The 17,347-nt window shown below is 29.7% G+C and overlaps 1 long non-coding RNA gene and 1 pseudogene across 8 annotated transcripts; both read right to left on the bottom strand.

Moving 5' to 3' along the window:
- Window positions 1-7,028: 7,028 nt before the first annotated feature.
- LOC117920128 lies at window positions 7,029-9,080 on the bottom strand (annotated as a pseudogene).
- A 647-nt stretch (window positions 9,081-9,727) lies between these two features.
- LOC117919992 lies at window positions 9,728-15,893 on the bottom strand. 8 transcript variants are annotated; one of them, XR_004652170.1, is made up of 6 exons: window positions 15,534-15,893; window positions 15,328-15,456; window positions 14,841-14,935; window positions 14,579-14,648; window positions 13,187-13,282; window positions 9,728-9,954 (listed from the first exon to the last, which is right to left on the bottom strand). It is a non-coding gene; the product is annotated as an uncharacterized LOC117919992 (long non-coding RNA). The 8 variants fall into 8 exon arrangements; XR_004652172.1 differs by having other exon boundaries at window positions 14,615-14,648; XR_004652168.1 differs by lacking the exon at window positions 14,841-14,935.
- Window positions 15,894-17,347: the final 1,454 nt, after the last annotated feature.

The following is a 17,347-nucleotide window of genomic DNA, read 5'->3' as shown; positions in this document are numbered from 1 at the left end:
AAATATTTGTTTAAATAAATTAAAAAATAAAATAAAATTACAAATTGTTATTCAACTTTTGAGTATTCATTATATAATATTAAAATTCAAGTGCAATAAAACTATTAAGAGGGGGTAGTGAAACCTTTAAGTTCCGAAATATTAGTTATGTTTTTAGTATAAGATTTATTTTTAAACTTTTATTAAATTTAATAACATCCCAGTGTGAATTTATACTATTTGTCAAGTAAATAAGAACTTATTTTACTTTGATTTCATTTCGTTTTGATTTTATCAATCTTTATAATTATTTTAACTTTTATCAAATAATTTGTTCACTCTTATATGCTTTAGGCCATAGTTCACCTCAAGTGAGAAAAAAAAAATATCATTCCTATTAATTCTCAATTAATTGTTAATAATTTTTTAATGTAAATTACTCATTACAAATTTCACTTTTTTATATTTATATTTTATTTTTTAAAACCTTTTGTCTAAATCTAACTATTAGATTTTTTTTTTCTTAATGTTAAAGGGGAGTTGACGCACCAGTCAGAGTCTTCATCCATAATAGAAGAAAAAAGATAAATATTTCGTTGTTGATTGCGATTCTTACTAGCTGGACCCGCGTCTTATACATTTTTGTAAGTAATTATGGTTGTCTCGGCTAGGAAGAGTTGTGACTATCTTTGTTAGGAAGAGACAATAAAATCTTTGGTGGAAGTAAATACATGTGGTCCTATGTTTGCATTGGTGGTGGCCTATATCATATTGGTGATGGCGGATATGATATATTTTAGTATTTTAGATTAAATGACCCAAATATTGGGTCACATTTTTAAACTAAACAACTAAAACTAGATTATGGGATTGAAATTATCAATATCAAATGTAAAGTATGATTGCTACTTTTGGAAGCAAATTATAAGAACCCTTAAATAGGTACAAATTTATTTGATATTTTAGGTATGTGCCATAATTATAAAAATATAGATTTTTTTTCTTCAGAAAAATGCAAATTAATTAATACAAATGAGAAATAAATGGAAAATTTAAGTCTTGAAAAATATTTGTTTAAAGAAATTAAAAAATAAAATAAAATTACAAATTGTTATTCAACTTTTGAGTATTCATTATATAATATTAAAATTCAAGTGCAATAAAACTATTAAGAGGGGGTAGTGAAACCTTTAAGTTCCGAAATATTAGTTATGTTTTTAGTATAAGATTTATTTTTAAACTTTTATTAAATTTAATAACATCCCAGTGTGAATTTATACTATTTGTCAAGTAAATAAGAACTTATTTTACTTTGATTTCATTTCGTTTTGATTTTATCAATCTTTATAATTATTTTAACTTTTATCAAATAATTTGTTCACTCTTATATGCTTTAGGCCATAGTTCACCTCAAGTGAGAAAATAAAATCATTCCTATTAATTCTCAATTAATTATTAATAATTTTTTAATGTAAATTACTCATTACAAATTTCACTTTTTTATATTTATATTTTATTTTTTAAAACCTTTTATCTAAATCTAACTATTAGATTTTTTTTTCTTAATGTTAAAGGGGAGTTGATGCATCAGTCAGAGTCTTCATCCATAATAGAAGAAAAAAGATAAATATTTCGTTGTTGATTGCGATTCTCATTAGCTGGACCCGCGTCTTATACATTTTTGTAGGTAACTATGGTTGTCTCGGCTATGAAGAGTTGTGACTATCTTTGTTAAGAAGAGACAATAAAATCTTTGGTGGAAGTGAATACATGTGGTCCTATGTTTGCATTGGTGGTGGCCTATATCATATTGGTGGTGGCGGATATGATATATTTTAGTATTTTAGATTAAATGACCCAAATGTTGGGTCACATTTTTAAATTAGACAACTAAAACTCGATTATGTGATTGAAATTATCAATATCAAATGTAGAGTATGATTGCTACTTTTGGAAGCAAATTATAAGAACCCTTAAATAGGTACAAATTTATTTGATATTTTAGGTCTATGCCATAATTATAAAAATATAGATTTTTTTTTCTTCAGTAAAATGCAAATTAATTAATACAAATGAGAAATAAATGGAAAACTTAAGTCTTGAAAAATATTGTTTAAATAAATTAAAAAATAAAATAAATTTACAAATTGTGGTTCAATTTTCCAATATTCATTATATAATATTAATATGGAAAATTCTACAACACCGACTCAATACTGTACCAAATTTTTTTTCCTAGCCGTTGGATGTCCAAGATTAGATCTGATCATTCATTTTAAATTTGAGGAAAAAAAACCAAGATAACATGTTAAGAGAGTAATTAGTTCTCTCATTCTCTCTTCTGCATTAGCCTCTTTTGCCGTCGGTCTTTTTCCCTCATGACTTCATTTTGTCCATCTTCTTCCATATGGACTATAAATGCACCTATATTTTAAAACATTATAATTTCATATTGTTTCATATATAGATCGAGTGGCCTAATGATTATTTATTTTTTTCCAACACATTGATGAGAAAGTGCATAAAATATGTAACTACAGTTAAACAATTCATATTTTACTTCCTATGCTAGCGCTTATCATTTCTCATCTTTTTCCAAATTAAACACATGATTTTAATTAATGTCACTGCTGCAAGCGCTCTTTTTAAAAGATATTTACAAAAAAGCTTGAGCATTGTATTTTAGATGGAGATTGTCATTATATTTATATATGTTACCTGCGAAGTACTTGGAATCTACACCATTTTATGTCCTATAAATTTTGTGCCTAAAAAGCTTTAGCATATACCATATTTGTATACCAATTAAATGTCATGTCACATTGCATATACAAGATTTTATTGATCCAACTCCGACCCTCCAACTCATGTAAACATGGATAGATCCAAACCATTTTATTACGGGGGTAAAATAGGAAAATTATAAATTATAATAATATTAGATAGAATTTCAGAATTTGAAATATTGTAAACTTATTTTTTATATTTTTAAAATATTTTTTATCTATAATATTTTAATTTTTAATCATTCTCTATATTTATATAATTATTTGTTAAAAAATAAGTAAAATATGCTATCATAAATTCCTTATTTTATATTTTTTAAAATAGAAAAATGTTTTCTATTTGTTTATTATCAAACATGTTTTCTTTCTTTTTCTTATTTCTTAAAAACATAAAAGTATTTTTGAAAACAACTTCTTAACATACCATATACATCTCAAAGTTTTCAAATTTTTATAAAAAGATAAATTTGAAAAAGCATATACAAAATTTTTATTTAATATAACCCTATTTTTTATAATTTCCTTAACACCTATCATTGTGGCTTCCAATTTTAATCACAATTGTGAATTGTAAGAGGCAATTGAATTCAATGTACTCCATGTACATTATGCACTATTTTATCCAACATTAACTTCTAAAAATATTTTATTAAAATGATTAAATAACACCTATATTTGGAAAAATAATTTTAATATATATATATTTAAAAGTAATAGGTTGACTCACCCCTTATACAATCAAGGATGAAAATATCGGTAATCACGGAAAATATCGGTAATCACCCCTAAATTAAGTCCGGGATTTTTATGGAGTTCTCGGTCGTAAAGTTGTAACAGAGTGTCAAACCGGTGGCAGCTTCGAGTTCAATAACTCTTTTATACTTGGACATCTGCTTCTTCAACTCAGCTGCCACAATATTAAAAACCGTTCTTGTCATGCATGTATCCTAAGCTTGAGTCTATCACGAGTTTACCTCTTCGGTCGGATCCCGGAGCCAGATACTTTCGTGGAATCCTCAGGAATTTGTCGTTGGTCATGGTATCTTTGACACCTATGTAGTAATAAATTAATAGGAAAGTCATTTGGGTTCTTGAGAAAGGGAGTTTAGCTAAGTCCTTTGGTTTCCCCATCAGGGTAATCCAAAATTAATTCGCCGTGAGAATTGAGACAGTAAGCGAACTTCTTCACACCCATCTGCACTGGCGAGCAATGAGAATAGTATGCAACCGAATCCCGCAAGTGCCATTGTTGTACGGAGTATGTGGATGATATAATTCTCCATAATGATGATAATACAATTCCTATGATGTCCATCTATTGATCATGCATGTAATTCTATTGTTATTTAATAATATAATAATATTACATCATATATTTTTATAAATGGTACATTAACAATGCAAAAACGTAAGCAGAGTATATGCATTACTGAACCGAGTGTCAACATTCTCACATCCATTATTTTTGTTCTTGAGCATCTCATAAAACATCATTGTCGGGTATTGTATGACCAGAATTTAATGCATAATATTTCCAAAAAAAAATTACTTTTTTTTATATTAATTCTTTGTCATGATTTAAAAGAAAAGGCCCAATTGGAAGCACGGGTAATCAATATTTTTACCCATTTTTATAGGATCTATGTGACTAATCAATTTTCTTCATAAAAAAACATCGCATAAAAAATCTTGTTAATTTTATATAAAATTATGCCCCATACAACTATCAACCTAATAAATCCATAAATCAATTTATATATATATATATATATAAATAAATTTATATCACATACAATTCATTTCCTTTCTATTAATGCAGATTGGATAATAATAACTACTATGACATTTGAAAGGGCTAAAAGTTTGATTCACCTCGATAAAAAAGGACTTTAAAATTGAACCTCCTTCGAGCAGTTCATGGAAAATTCCACACTTGAAAAAGTTTGCATACAAAAAAAAAAAAAAAGTTACTGCAAGCATGAGAAAAGCCATAAATCATAATACCAAGGCATATCAAGTTGCCATCCTGCTGACAATGAAAAAGGAAAAAATAAATCCAATCAAGGAAACTTCCTAGAAAATCATATCAGCTACCACTCTACTCTAACAAGTGAAACAAAGGGGGAAAGATCAATTAAGGAAACTTTGTAGAAAAGGCCAACAAGGAAGTTTTCTTAATAAAAGCTATAAATAGTAAATACTTATGGGAAGGAACAATCCAATTGAGGAAACTTCCTAGAAAAAGCCTAAAATGCAAACAAGGAATTTTCCCAAGCACAAATAAAAGTTATAAATACTAGAGGGCAAGGGGGTAAAGGGCAAGTCTCTCTTCACTCGTTCATCCAAGGGCGGAGCCAACATATGCTTTGGGAAATTAGATAAGTATTGTGTATGGACACAAAATATATTTATAAAATATTTGTTTGTTTTCATTTTTAATTTAAGTTTAATATTTATAAAATTAAATTTATTTAAATCCTAATACATATATATAATATTCTTCTAAATATTTTTATTTATTTATAATTTTGTATTTAATACTTTATTAAATATTTTTTGGTGGTGAGTTATCTTTTATTTTATTTTAAGATTTTAAAGTTTTTTGGACTTTTAGGTTTAATCAAATACTCTCTAATTTATTAATAATTATATAATTATGATAATTATATCGCTCACAACTCTCTTCTCTTATACCAATTTTTTATATAATGGATCTTTCCTCTACCCATAATTTTTTCCATCTAGAGTTTTTCATATAAATCTATATGTTCTTATTCAATTTTTTCTATTGTTTGTTCTCGCTGTTTTGTAACATATATTATAGATAACATTTAAATAAAAAATTTATTACTATCAAATGATTTATTTTTTAATTATTGAAAAAAAATCAAAGAAAAATTATTAGTGAAATTATTGAATTTTTCTAAAAAGTTCTCTATAACAAATATTTCTAAAAATTATTAAAAATATTTTAGTCATATTTATTACAATATTTTTAAGATTTTTAAAAAAATATTATTTGAACTTTTTAACGAACTTTTTGTTAAAATCTAAAACTCTTTAATATGTTTGTGATTTAATTTGATAGATTATAATATTTTCTTTTTTTTATATATAACTAATGTCAATAATTACTTATTTTATTGAATGGAATGATGTTGAAGAGTCATTTCTAAAATATGAAAATTTATCTATATTTATTATAATCATCGTATACTATTTCATCCCATCACCAAAAATTCTAGCTTTGGCACTGCATCCAGGACAAACAAAAGTAATTTATCTTCTTCAATGAGAGTAAAAAGGGGTAACTCCCCACTAAGGTTCCCCTCTATCAAATCCATCTTTGTATCTACCAAACAAATTAATTCTCCCCTCTCTGCCAAATCCATCTTTGTATCCACCAAAGAAATAAATTCTCCACTCTCTACCAAATCCATGTTTGTATCCACCAAACAGATGAATTCTCCCCCTTCTATTTCAACATCAAAATGAAGTATGAGTGGCTTTTGGATGTAAAATTAATAGTTACGTAACATTAGGATTTTACTAAGTGGAAATAGACTTCTAGAACACATAAAATTTTAATTATAGATATTAAACATATTCGATAATTATAATTTTATTTTTTAAAAAAAAAAAATATTTTTTTTTCTAATTAATTATATAATAAATAAAAAATTAATGATTTCTCAACTATCTTTATTATTTATATGCAAGAGACTAATTTTATAGAAAAGAGTGAGCTCTCAAGCACACACTTGAAAATAATCCAATAATAAAAATACTCTAAAAATAAAGTTTTATATGCTGGAAAATTAAAAGTAGTATTTAAAATTATTAAATATAATACATATATTATTAAAAAATAGTATCTATATAATTAATTAAAAATACATAAAATTATAATTATTTTTTAAGTAAATCACTTAATTGAAAAATATATAAACTTCTAATTATTTTTGAGTAAATTTTTATTAAATTTAAATTTTCTAAACTCTGGGATTCTTATTTTATGATTTTTTTTTAGAGTATAAAAACACACTTTTTTCAAATTTTTATTAGTTTGGTGACCAAGAATAGGATTGGGTGGACTCATGGGTGTAATTTTTCATTTTAAAATTTGTTTAAAAACTCCGACAAAAAGAGTTCTTTTATACCTTTATTTTTAAAATTTTTGCTATGAAATTGCGAAAGTAAAAAATATGCCATTAAACATGATTTTAAAATTTTTAATTATAAAAATAAAAATACCATCGAAAGCTTCATAATTTGTATTTACTAAGCTTCTTTTATTTAGACCGGAGACTGTAAACACAAAGCCTTTCCGGTGCTCCAACAGTACAGGCATGTCGGTAATAAAGAGTAGGCAGTATTCTCCCAACTGCCATCATCCTCTTACATTACTTAACAATACTGCAGGATCCTCCTAGGTTGCCATTATTTACTATTTCTTTGCCGCACCCAACTAGACCCATTGGCATGGATGTCATAGACTAGCAAGTCTGTCGTCGGAACCCAAGACGCTCATTTTTGAGGTCATACTCCACATAATAATCCACATGCTGAGAATTCCCCAGAATAATAGACGGTCCCGGAGTGAATTCCATAGTGTTGTTGCCTGCATCAGTGACCATGGGTAAACAAGCCACGAGGCTTGTCTCAAGCCTAGACATTAATAAATAATTCATTCCTGCGACCACCATATTTGCGCCACCTCTAAATTGGTAAATTAAGGGGGGGATTTCTATGGATTTGTGGCCTGTGAAATTAAAACAAGGCGTGAGACCGGACTGGGTTTCTGCCTCGAGAGATCTCCTATACTTGGACATCTGCCTTTTCAGTTCATTTGTCACTATCTTAAAAACCGGTCCTGTCATGTATCCGTAAGCGAAACCAGAATCTATCATGAGACCACCTCGGCCGTCAGATCCTGGAGCCAGATACTTTCTTGGAATTCTGAGGAGCTTGTTTCCGATCTTGATACCTTTGACACCCAAGTAGTAGTAAAACGGGAAGTCAGGAGGGTTCTTGAGAAAGGGAGTGTAGGAAAGTCCTTTGGTTTTGCCATCCCTTTAGTCCAAAACCAACTTGCCGCTGTTCCGGGTGTCATCGTAGTAGTGAGAATTGAGACAGTAAGCAAACTTCTTCACACCCATCTGCATCGGCAACGAGAACATTGTGCGACCGAACCCCGCAAATCCGTCAGAAGTAGGTAGACGAGCTGCGGATGTTGTACACCCAACAAGAAATGTATGAATTGTTTTCGCGGGAAAATTGAGGTTTTCTAATAGAAAATATCCAGATGATGCTCCTCCGCCATACTGAAGACGGTACCGTGGGCAAGCGTGAGAGCAATTTTTGGAATTGCCATTGCAGCGGGGCACCCAAGGTGAACATCTGGGGAAGAAGTGTTTACACATTTGGGATTTCTGCACCCCAGGATCTTAGAAGACGACGAAAGTTCGGGATTGAAAATTGGGGCTTTTTTGGGGGCGGCATCTGAAAAAGAACAGTTGGTGCATGTATAGTGAGTTGTACAAAGAGTCCATACTACATGACTTCCTGTGTCCACCAGGAAGGAGAGTTTTTGTGGAGGAGTGCCGAAGCCGAGAGGGATGGTGTGACCCCCATAACTATGAGGAAAAAGAGAGGTTTTTTACGAGAGGACTGGTCTTACCATGTTTCAAGTGATGGGCTCTAGACAAGGATGCAGAGGCAAGGTGTTGGAGAAAGACCATGGGTTCCGTGGATAGTTTGCTTGTAAATGTTGAGGTTAGAGGGATGGTGATGGTGGCAGGTATGTTATCTTCGGAGGAGGATGCCAAGAAAAGGATAGAGAAGACAGTGAAGACAGAGAAAAGCAAAGAAGTAGAAGAAGCCACAAGGAAGAGATAATGGAATCTTTGGTCAATCAAATGCATTCTGTGGTTAACCGATCTCTATCACGTGGGTAGAGTTTGGATGCCTATAAATACTTAATATTTTCAAAATTAACCTAATATACTTTTGTGTCTTACGTCTTTAAAACTATATTTCCACCTTCTCATTTTTCCATAGAAAGTCCCTTTGAATTTGCTCTTACCTCAATCTAACTATTCTTGGCATGCATAGTAAAGACAAAAGACAAAGTGTTTTGAATCAGCGAGATTTTCTCTCTTTTATAAATGTTTTATCTCTTCTACATGGTCAACCTCTTGCAAAACCTCACTTCTACTCTATCTTAAGCTAACATGAACTTAAATGGAACACCCAACGACATCTCTAAGTAAGTCAAAAGATTTAAAACACCTAAACTATTAATTCAGAATACTTTAAGTTTGATTTTCAAGAATTAAGTTAAGAAATGATATAAGTCAAATTGCTTATAAATATTGCAAAAAAAAAAAAAAGGAAATATATATGTAAAATTTTCAAACTTGTAATATAATCAAAAAATAAAAAGAAATGAAAACATATAGCTAAATAAACTCTATAATTATAGGTATATAATTAAAGTCAAACAAAAGAATGATTTCCAACAATTAAATAAAAGAAACAATAAAGAATCTTTCATATTATGGATGATTTTGAAATATTGAGAGAGAATGATGAGAAATCAAGTATGGCTTAATGTGATTAAGAATGAGTTGAGAGGTCGGCAATTTATGAGATTGCAAGAGAATGTTCAAAAAGAAAAGTACAAAAAATAAGTTTGAGAAATTGAAACTTTAAGATCTTGGGAAAGAATGTTGAAGACAAATGTAAAAAAAATTAGAAGCAATAATATTTAGAAAACATTAGACAATTAAGAAATAATGAGTCAATTAAAAGTGAGATTAAAAGATTCAAAAAGATCGAGAAAAAATATAATTAAGAAATAATCAATGCAATGATATGAATTGTCATTTCTTTTAAGAAAAGGAAATAACAAAAAAGATTAAAATATTTTGAAGACATCACAAATTCTAGAGAAAAAAATATGATTAAAAAAAGAAGCATATATGTCAATTTGATAATTTTGTTTTCTTGGTTACATGTTGAATAATGAGGGTGTAAAGTTGAGGGGAGTTGATGAAAGTTTACAATAACTTATTTTTTTAATAGTACAAGCAAAAAATTAATACACGTTCAAAAGGGACATAAATAGATCTTAAGGGTATACCAAGCCGTCAATCAAGAAGCAACGTTAAACCTCATTATATACCTACTAGAGAAACACATAAACACATGCAAAAATAAAATTATTACAGAAAACCAACATCAATCAAACAAAAGAATAGAGAGTTAAACGCAATCATAAAAAATAACATTCTTTGGACCAAGTTACTAAAGGTAATAGAAATCAAATATTGCTAAGGAAATATGAAATATAGGATAAAAGAAACCAACAAAAGGATATCCAAAAAATCTCAAAGCAAGAGAACATAATGAACTCAATAGCAAGAAATACTAGCTAAGGGAAATTCATGGAACTAGATTATGGAGGGCTATTATGAAAATATGGGAGGATTTTAAAAGCCAAGTTCACTTTATTATAGAAAATGGGAGGAGTGTAAAGTTTTGGTTGGATAAGTGGTGTGGTGATGCTTCGTCGAAAAACTCTTTCCCTTCTTTATTTAGCATAATTAGTTAAAAGATGTGTGGATAACAAATATGTGGGAGCAAGATAGGGAGCACATTGAAATCCTTACCTCTCAAGACAATTCTATGATTGGGAGTTATAAATGGTGGAAGTTTTTCTATGAAAACTTCAAAAAAAAAAAAAAAAAAAGTAACAAGACAGGCTATAGAAGATAGGATGGTATGGTCGAACTCGAGGAGTGGTAAGTTCTCAATTAAAGCTTTCAACTCTTTTTTAGCACTAGAAGGTTCACAACATTTTCCAACTAAAGTCATTTGGAACTCTTAGATCCCAATGATAATGAGTTTTTTACATGAGAAATAACATGGGGAAGAACATTAACATTAGACAAATTGAAAAGTAGAGAGGTATAAATGTTATATGTGTAAAAGAGAAAAAGAATTCATTGATCACATGCTTCTTCATTATGTTTCAATAGGAATTCTAAGGCAGTTGGTTTATTCTATGTTTGAGATACATTAGGTGATCCACTCTTCAACTAGATTGATGTTGCTAGGTTAAAATAGGTTCTACATGCTCCTTTGTCTTTTTTAGATCCTTTGGCTAAAAAGAAGTTAAAAAGTTTTTGTAAATAAGGAAAAATCAAAACAATCGCACTCAAATTCTTTTTTGTGTAATTTTTTAGAATGTGTTGAGTCATTGTATAATAGGTTTTTCTAACTATATGATGGTTTTTATTGATTGGTTAGGATCAAAGTAGGTGTAGGAATGTGTTGTCTTTTTTTGGTTGCTCTTTGTGCTTAGTACCCCTAGTATACTCCCTATGGTGTTTGGCAAGCCTTAGTTGCAACCTTTTTTGTATTTTCTGTTTTTATATATTTATATATTTTATTTATCATGTGTTTATTTTTTAGCTACCGATTTTCCTTTTTTGGTTGCTCTTTGTGCTTGGCGTCTTTAGTATACTCCATGTCCTTTTATGTTACATTAAAGACATCTAGTAAAGGTTAGAAATGGAATTTGTCAATACCTTGTTTTGAGGGTGATCAATGAACCTATAATATATGTGTATAATACATGTGTATATATGGGGACTCGAATGTGTTTTATTCTGAAAAAAGGAAAATTGAGGCAAGATATGAGAATACCCATTTCCCAATTTCAAACACGATAATTCACAATACATCTTACAGTTCCAATATCAATGGGATTAAGTCTTGGTAAAGTTGCCCATAGTTATGCCCAGGTTATAAGATCAACCACTTGACCCAATGCTTCAACAAAAGAGACCCTTGCCTATTACAAACAAATTATTTCAAAAAACAAAATATAATGTAATTAAAAAAATGTAAAAATCTCAGCGTGAAAATTGAATGTCTAGAATGTTTAACCATAAAGAAAACCCAAATTTTCAAAAAAAAAATTCTTATGTTGTTCAACTATAGAAGAATTTTGGAAAAATAAAAAAACAAAATAAATAATACAATATTTTGTGTAACGTGGATGATATATCACCTAAGCATGCAGATAGAGAAAAGCATGAAATCCTAACTCGACTTTTCTGGTTTTGTTCCAATAATATGGATACAATATGCAACAAATAGTGAAAAAATGAGCCACTAGACATGCAAAATACAACAAAATGTAAAATAATTTGGTATGAATCTTATTTTAAAAAGCAAGCAAACAACAAAAATTTACGTTTAACATAACAATAATACAAATTAAGATAATAACCAATAGAATAGTATGTCTTTAGTGCAACATTAGAACAACAGGTTTTCTAAAAGGGAAAGGACAAGGATAAAAGAACAATGAAATTTATTCAAGTAACCTTTAGATCCTCGAAGTTTCCTAAACTCTCATCAAAAGTTCAAAAGTAGAATTCAAAATTGCCTATGTAAATGAGAAATTAATTTCAGACAAAACGACTATGAAAAAATCATACAAATCCAAACACAAAATAAGAGAACACATAAAGCATAAAATTGATTTCACATCACATCGGCATCAAGAAGTGAAGTCAATGGAAAATCCATATTATATTGCCAAGAAGGCTAACACCTACACTTAAAACACTGGAAAATGCTTAACAGAAGTTACAAGCTCAAGCTCATTCCTTACTAAATAAAAAAGAGAAAGAATGGTGAATATAAAGCATCTCTACAACAAAGTCACCATGAGAAAAGATTTGCAAACTCAAATTAATTTTTCTTTTTTTAAAATGAATGAAACATTATTTAAAACAAGCCTTGAACTTAGACCCAAAAAGTGAAAAGTATATCAACTAATCATCTTCTTTTAGTAGATAAAATCCTTTTCAACTGCAACAAAAATATAAGATAGGATGATGCCAAAACAACAAATTCTAGCTAAGAAAAAAATCATTTCATGGCTAACCTAAAAAATGGCATAGCTACAGTTTGGAATGTTGGGTGAAATTGTTCAGCTTGACAACCAGAATGAAATGTAGGAAATATGTGATATATACATATATATATATATATAGATAACACGTATGATACTACCTACTCAGTAAAACTCAAAACAAATCAATCAGCATGGTCAGAAGAACATCCCAAAGGTAAGTCTGGACCATGTCAAAACATTTAATAGTAGGGATTTGGAATGAAAACATGGAACTATTGAACTAAAGTCAAACTCTCTAGCCATCTAGTTCTGTCTAATTCAAGATACCAAAACAGAATGATTTACAATAAATCAAGTGCCAAAACAGTTTTATAAGCATAGCATGCCTATAACAATGACATAAAAGAATCAACCACGTCATTAGCAAAGACTGGCCAATGTGCAACTTTGACATTTCCAAGTATAGGCAGGACTTGAGAAAGTATACCTTTTAGTTGTGAAGTGCAAGGCTTCATTAGATTTTAGAGAACATGAGACACTTTCGTTTATGGAGAAAACTTTCATACGACCCAAACACCGTCATCTGAATATATATTATAAAGAAAAAAAAGTTTAATGATTAACCATCAGCAAAAGCAAAATCTGAAAGAATTTGAACCATGGCAGGTAAAGCTGAATTTGGATCTAATAAATAAAGAAATATTTCTTTCATCATCTGCCAAAGAAATAAAAATAAAAGAACCAAAAATCACTAAATAGAAAACAGAAATATTGAACAGCATATCCGTCCAAAAAAAAGGGGTCGGGAGAGTAATTTGAAGTCAAATATTACACAACATCAAAAAGATCATATACATTGTAACAAGAATGTACATATAAAAAATGAAATGTTAAAAGAGCCCATGGTCTCCTCCATGTACTTTCTTCTAGGGTTTATTCTCTATTACACAAAGAAAGCCCTCCATGCCATGCAATCGCACGGAAAGTCCAAACTGTGGGGTGACATGATGCTCATCTCAAAGCAAGAACTTATAGATTTAGAAGCTGGACTCAATAGCCCACTTATTCTCAACTATATAATATTATAATGTCCCTTTTGTATGAATCACCCAAGAAATGAAAGCCTTTGTTTAAAAAAAACAAGTTCTATAATGTGTAAAGAATAGTTATAATGGAAGGAAACAGAGTTCTTCCAAGGGAATAACTTAGCTCAGTGATATGACAATACAAGTAGAAAACAAGTTAAAAAGGATAAAGCAAGACTACTTGTGCTCCAAGTTAAGATGGGAAATTGTGACCTCCAGTGAGTCCTTACCAAGGAAAAAAGGAAGTGTCAATCACCTTCAAATCCAATGTCTTCTCACAAAAACTGTTTAGCATATGATCTTATCAATCTTAGAATTATTCAATGTCCCATCCAAAACAACAGAAATCTTGGTCCAAAACAAGAAGAGTAGTAAGCTTTAAAGGATGTCTCTTCACCCAATTTGGATTGGAAAGGAAATCCATAAATTTTGATAGTTGAGTGGCATCCTGGTCAATGCTTTTGGGTTGGTCTCACCTCCTTACCCTTTTTGTTGGAGTATTTGACTCCCTTTCTTCCATACACGGCACTTTTAAATTTTTCAAGTTTTAGATCAGAATCACCTAGACAGAGGAGGGTGTGGAGGAGAGAATGCCAAGAAAGGAGAAGAACCCGTCACAACTAAAACACCTTGTATTCTAACTAATCCAAGAAATTGCAAGTAAAAATGAAATATGAGGTCACTTCCACAGGTTCTCCAATAATGATTCACTATTATCTTAGACGAAAGCAAGTATTACAACTGAAGTAACAGGTTTCAGTTCCTAAGTGATTAAACAAATTGACAAAACTTACTAGTTCAGGCAAATAAGAGCCAATGCAAACAAGTACCTGATGCAGCCCTTTGCTAGTCTGCATTGAGTTCCTACATCAAAGATGAAAATAGAAAAATATAATAATGATTAGGAGTGATCCATGAAATATCAATTTGCAGTAAAGAAGGAATCATGATGAAGGTGTTGTTCAACTTGATAAGAACATAAGGCTGTCATTGCATTGAGTGTTATCAGTATTTTCCATATCAAATAAAAATTAATGGTACAGATCAGTGCATTACTTGAAAGGCTTGTCCCTGCTGTTGCAGACTTACAGTAAGTTACACGATTCCAAGTACTAATAAAACCATAAGGTCATGTTGGGTTCTCAAAAAATCTGGGGATGTGAGGAAAAGAAAATAATGAGGAAAAGTTGAAGAAAAAAAAAAGTGAAAAATAAATAAATTATTTTTATACGTTTTCTCAAACTCATTTCATTTATTTTCTTTTATAAATGTATATATTTCTAATTAATTTTAATTATATTTGATTTTCTTTAATATGAAATTAGAAAAATCAAATATAAAAAAACCATTTTTTTTAGTTTTTTTTTCCTTTCCTATTTTCCAAAACCAAACATAGCCTAAACTTTATAGTCAACCCTAGATATTGAGTTTCTATTTTAATTTCAAATAAAACGTACACAAATAAAGGGGGCTAAAATTCAAATATATCAGCCATTTTCAACCTCTCAAAACAATAGCTACGTAACTTAGGGTTTTGATGCACCTTGGACGAGATCATCTCTGCGGTGGCGATCTTGGCCAGATTTGCCATGAATGGTGGATCGACGTCTCTCTTTTATTTGGAATACCCCAACGTATTCCCAAATGACTCAAACATTTTCAAATCAAAAGCCTAATTAATAAAACACATTCTTTGAGAGCGTGAAATTTAGATTCCAAAGAAACACCAAAGGTAAAGAGAACAAGTACCCGATGACCTCCTCGAGATAAGTAGAGCAACATTCAAGTACCAAAATAGGGTTTCTGCAATCGGGAAAACATTAGATCCACGAATCATACGACGTATATAGATATAAACAGAGAGAAAATGAGGAAAGAATGGGACATGGCAACGATGCCTCTATAAGTGCAGCCATGGAGCTTGCCTGATCATATGAGATTCATCTGCGAGCTGCAAAACCAAAACCTGCAGGGCCTCTGAAACAAGCAAAAGCGTAAAACAGTAATAAACCGTTCAAATCGGAGAAGTAATTGTAATTAGATGGAATTTACAGAACTGAAAGAAGCCATTCCGGCTCCAACCAGATCGTCTGTTCTTGACCGTTGGAGTCGGTGAGGGCGCACACACATATATATAGGCATTGGAGCCTTTTTAACCGCCTCCAGCTGGCTCTCTACATAACTTTTTATTTTTGAATCCTATTTGAAAATTGAAACTCCTTTCCCGCTGGCTACATACTTTAATCAAATTAGAAACCTTCCTTTTGCAAGATTTGAATGATACGTATATCTTATTTGAATTTTTTAAAAATGTCTTCCTTTTTCATGTTATATTTTATAAATATTTCCTTTCACTAGCAACCAAACAAGACATTTTATTATAATAAATTTGAAATTATTTTTTCGAACAAGATATGTTTTAATCAACATTGAGTCTATCAAATTCAAACCACTCAAAACAAATACAACTTGTATTTATAAGGACGGGATATATATGGCAGACTTTAACTTTAATGTCATCATTTTTTTATTGGTTTTAATTAATTGGGAGAATTATGTTTTGGGGTAGATGGACCCCCAAATTAACAAAAGGTCCATATAACTCTTCAAATTAAGTTGAAGGATATGAAATAGTAACGGACAAATATACCCTTTAAGAACACATATAAAATATTTTATAAAATTAAGTTAAATAATTTTTTTCAATAATTTTTTTTTCAAAAATACTAAATTAAATAAAAGTGGTTTTCAAAAATATTAAATTAAATTTTTTTTTTCAAAATTATTAAATTAAATAATTTTTTTCAAAAATATTAAATTAAATAAAACTATTTTTTAAAAAAATATTAAATTAAATAATTTTTTAAAATATTATATTAAATAATGTTTTTTTTTAAATATTAAATTAAATAAAAGTATTTTTAAAAATATTAAATTAAATCAAAAATATTTTTAAAAAATATTAAATTAAATAAAAATATTTTTCAAAAATATTAATTTTTTTCTCAAAATCAATAAAGGGCATTTTTGGAAATACTGAAGGATAATATCCTTCAACTCAATTTCCATACTTTCATTGAGTCTTGCGCTCAATTTGAAGAGTTACACGGACCTTTTGTTAATTTGGGGGTCCATCTACCCCAAAACATAATTCTCCCAATAAAATAAAGGAAAATTAATCGTAGAGTTGACTAAATATACACTAGCTGAAGAATGAATATTACAAATTAATTACAAAATAAATTACAGAATAATGAAAGGATTGTTTCCATATATTCAGTGGGAGGAGATTGTGGCTTAACAAATGGAGCAAATGATGATATTGACTTATCACTGATAACGGTGCCCACTTCACCGTGAAGTCTTATGTAACTTCAGCACAGATTTAAATATTAGAGATTTTTTCTCCTCACCTATTTCCCACAGAACGACTATGAAGGGAAAGCATCTAATAGGAACGTTCGGTTGTTTGAAAAAATATTAGGAGAAAAGCAAAGCAAGGTGGGTCAATGAAGGTCTAGGAGTATTTATGGGCATATACAATGACTATGAAAAAAACCCAT

The sequence above is a fragment of the Vitis riparia genome, chromosome 8 (assembly GCF_004353265.1).
Source record: "Vitis riparia cultivar Riparia Gloire de Montpellier isolate 1030 chromosome 8, EGFV_Vit.rip_1.0, whole genome shotgun sequence".
NCBI lineage: Eukaryota > Viridiplantae > Streptophyta > Magnoliopsida > Vitales > Vitaceae > Vitis > Vitis riparia.
This window is presented reverse-complemented; position numbering and strand designations above follow the sequence as displayed.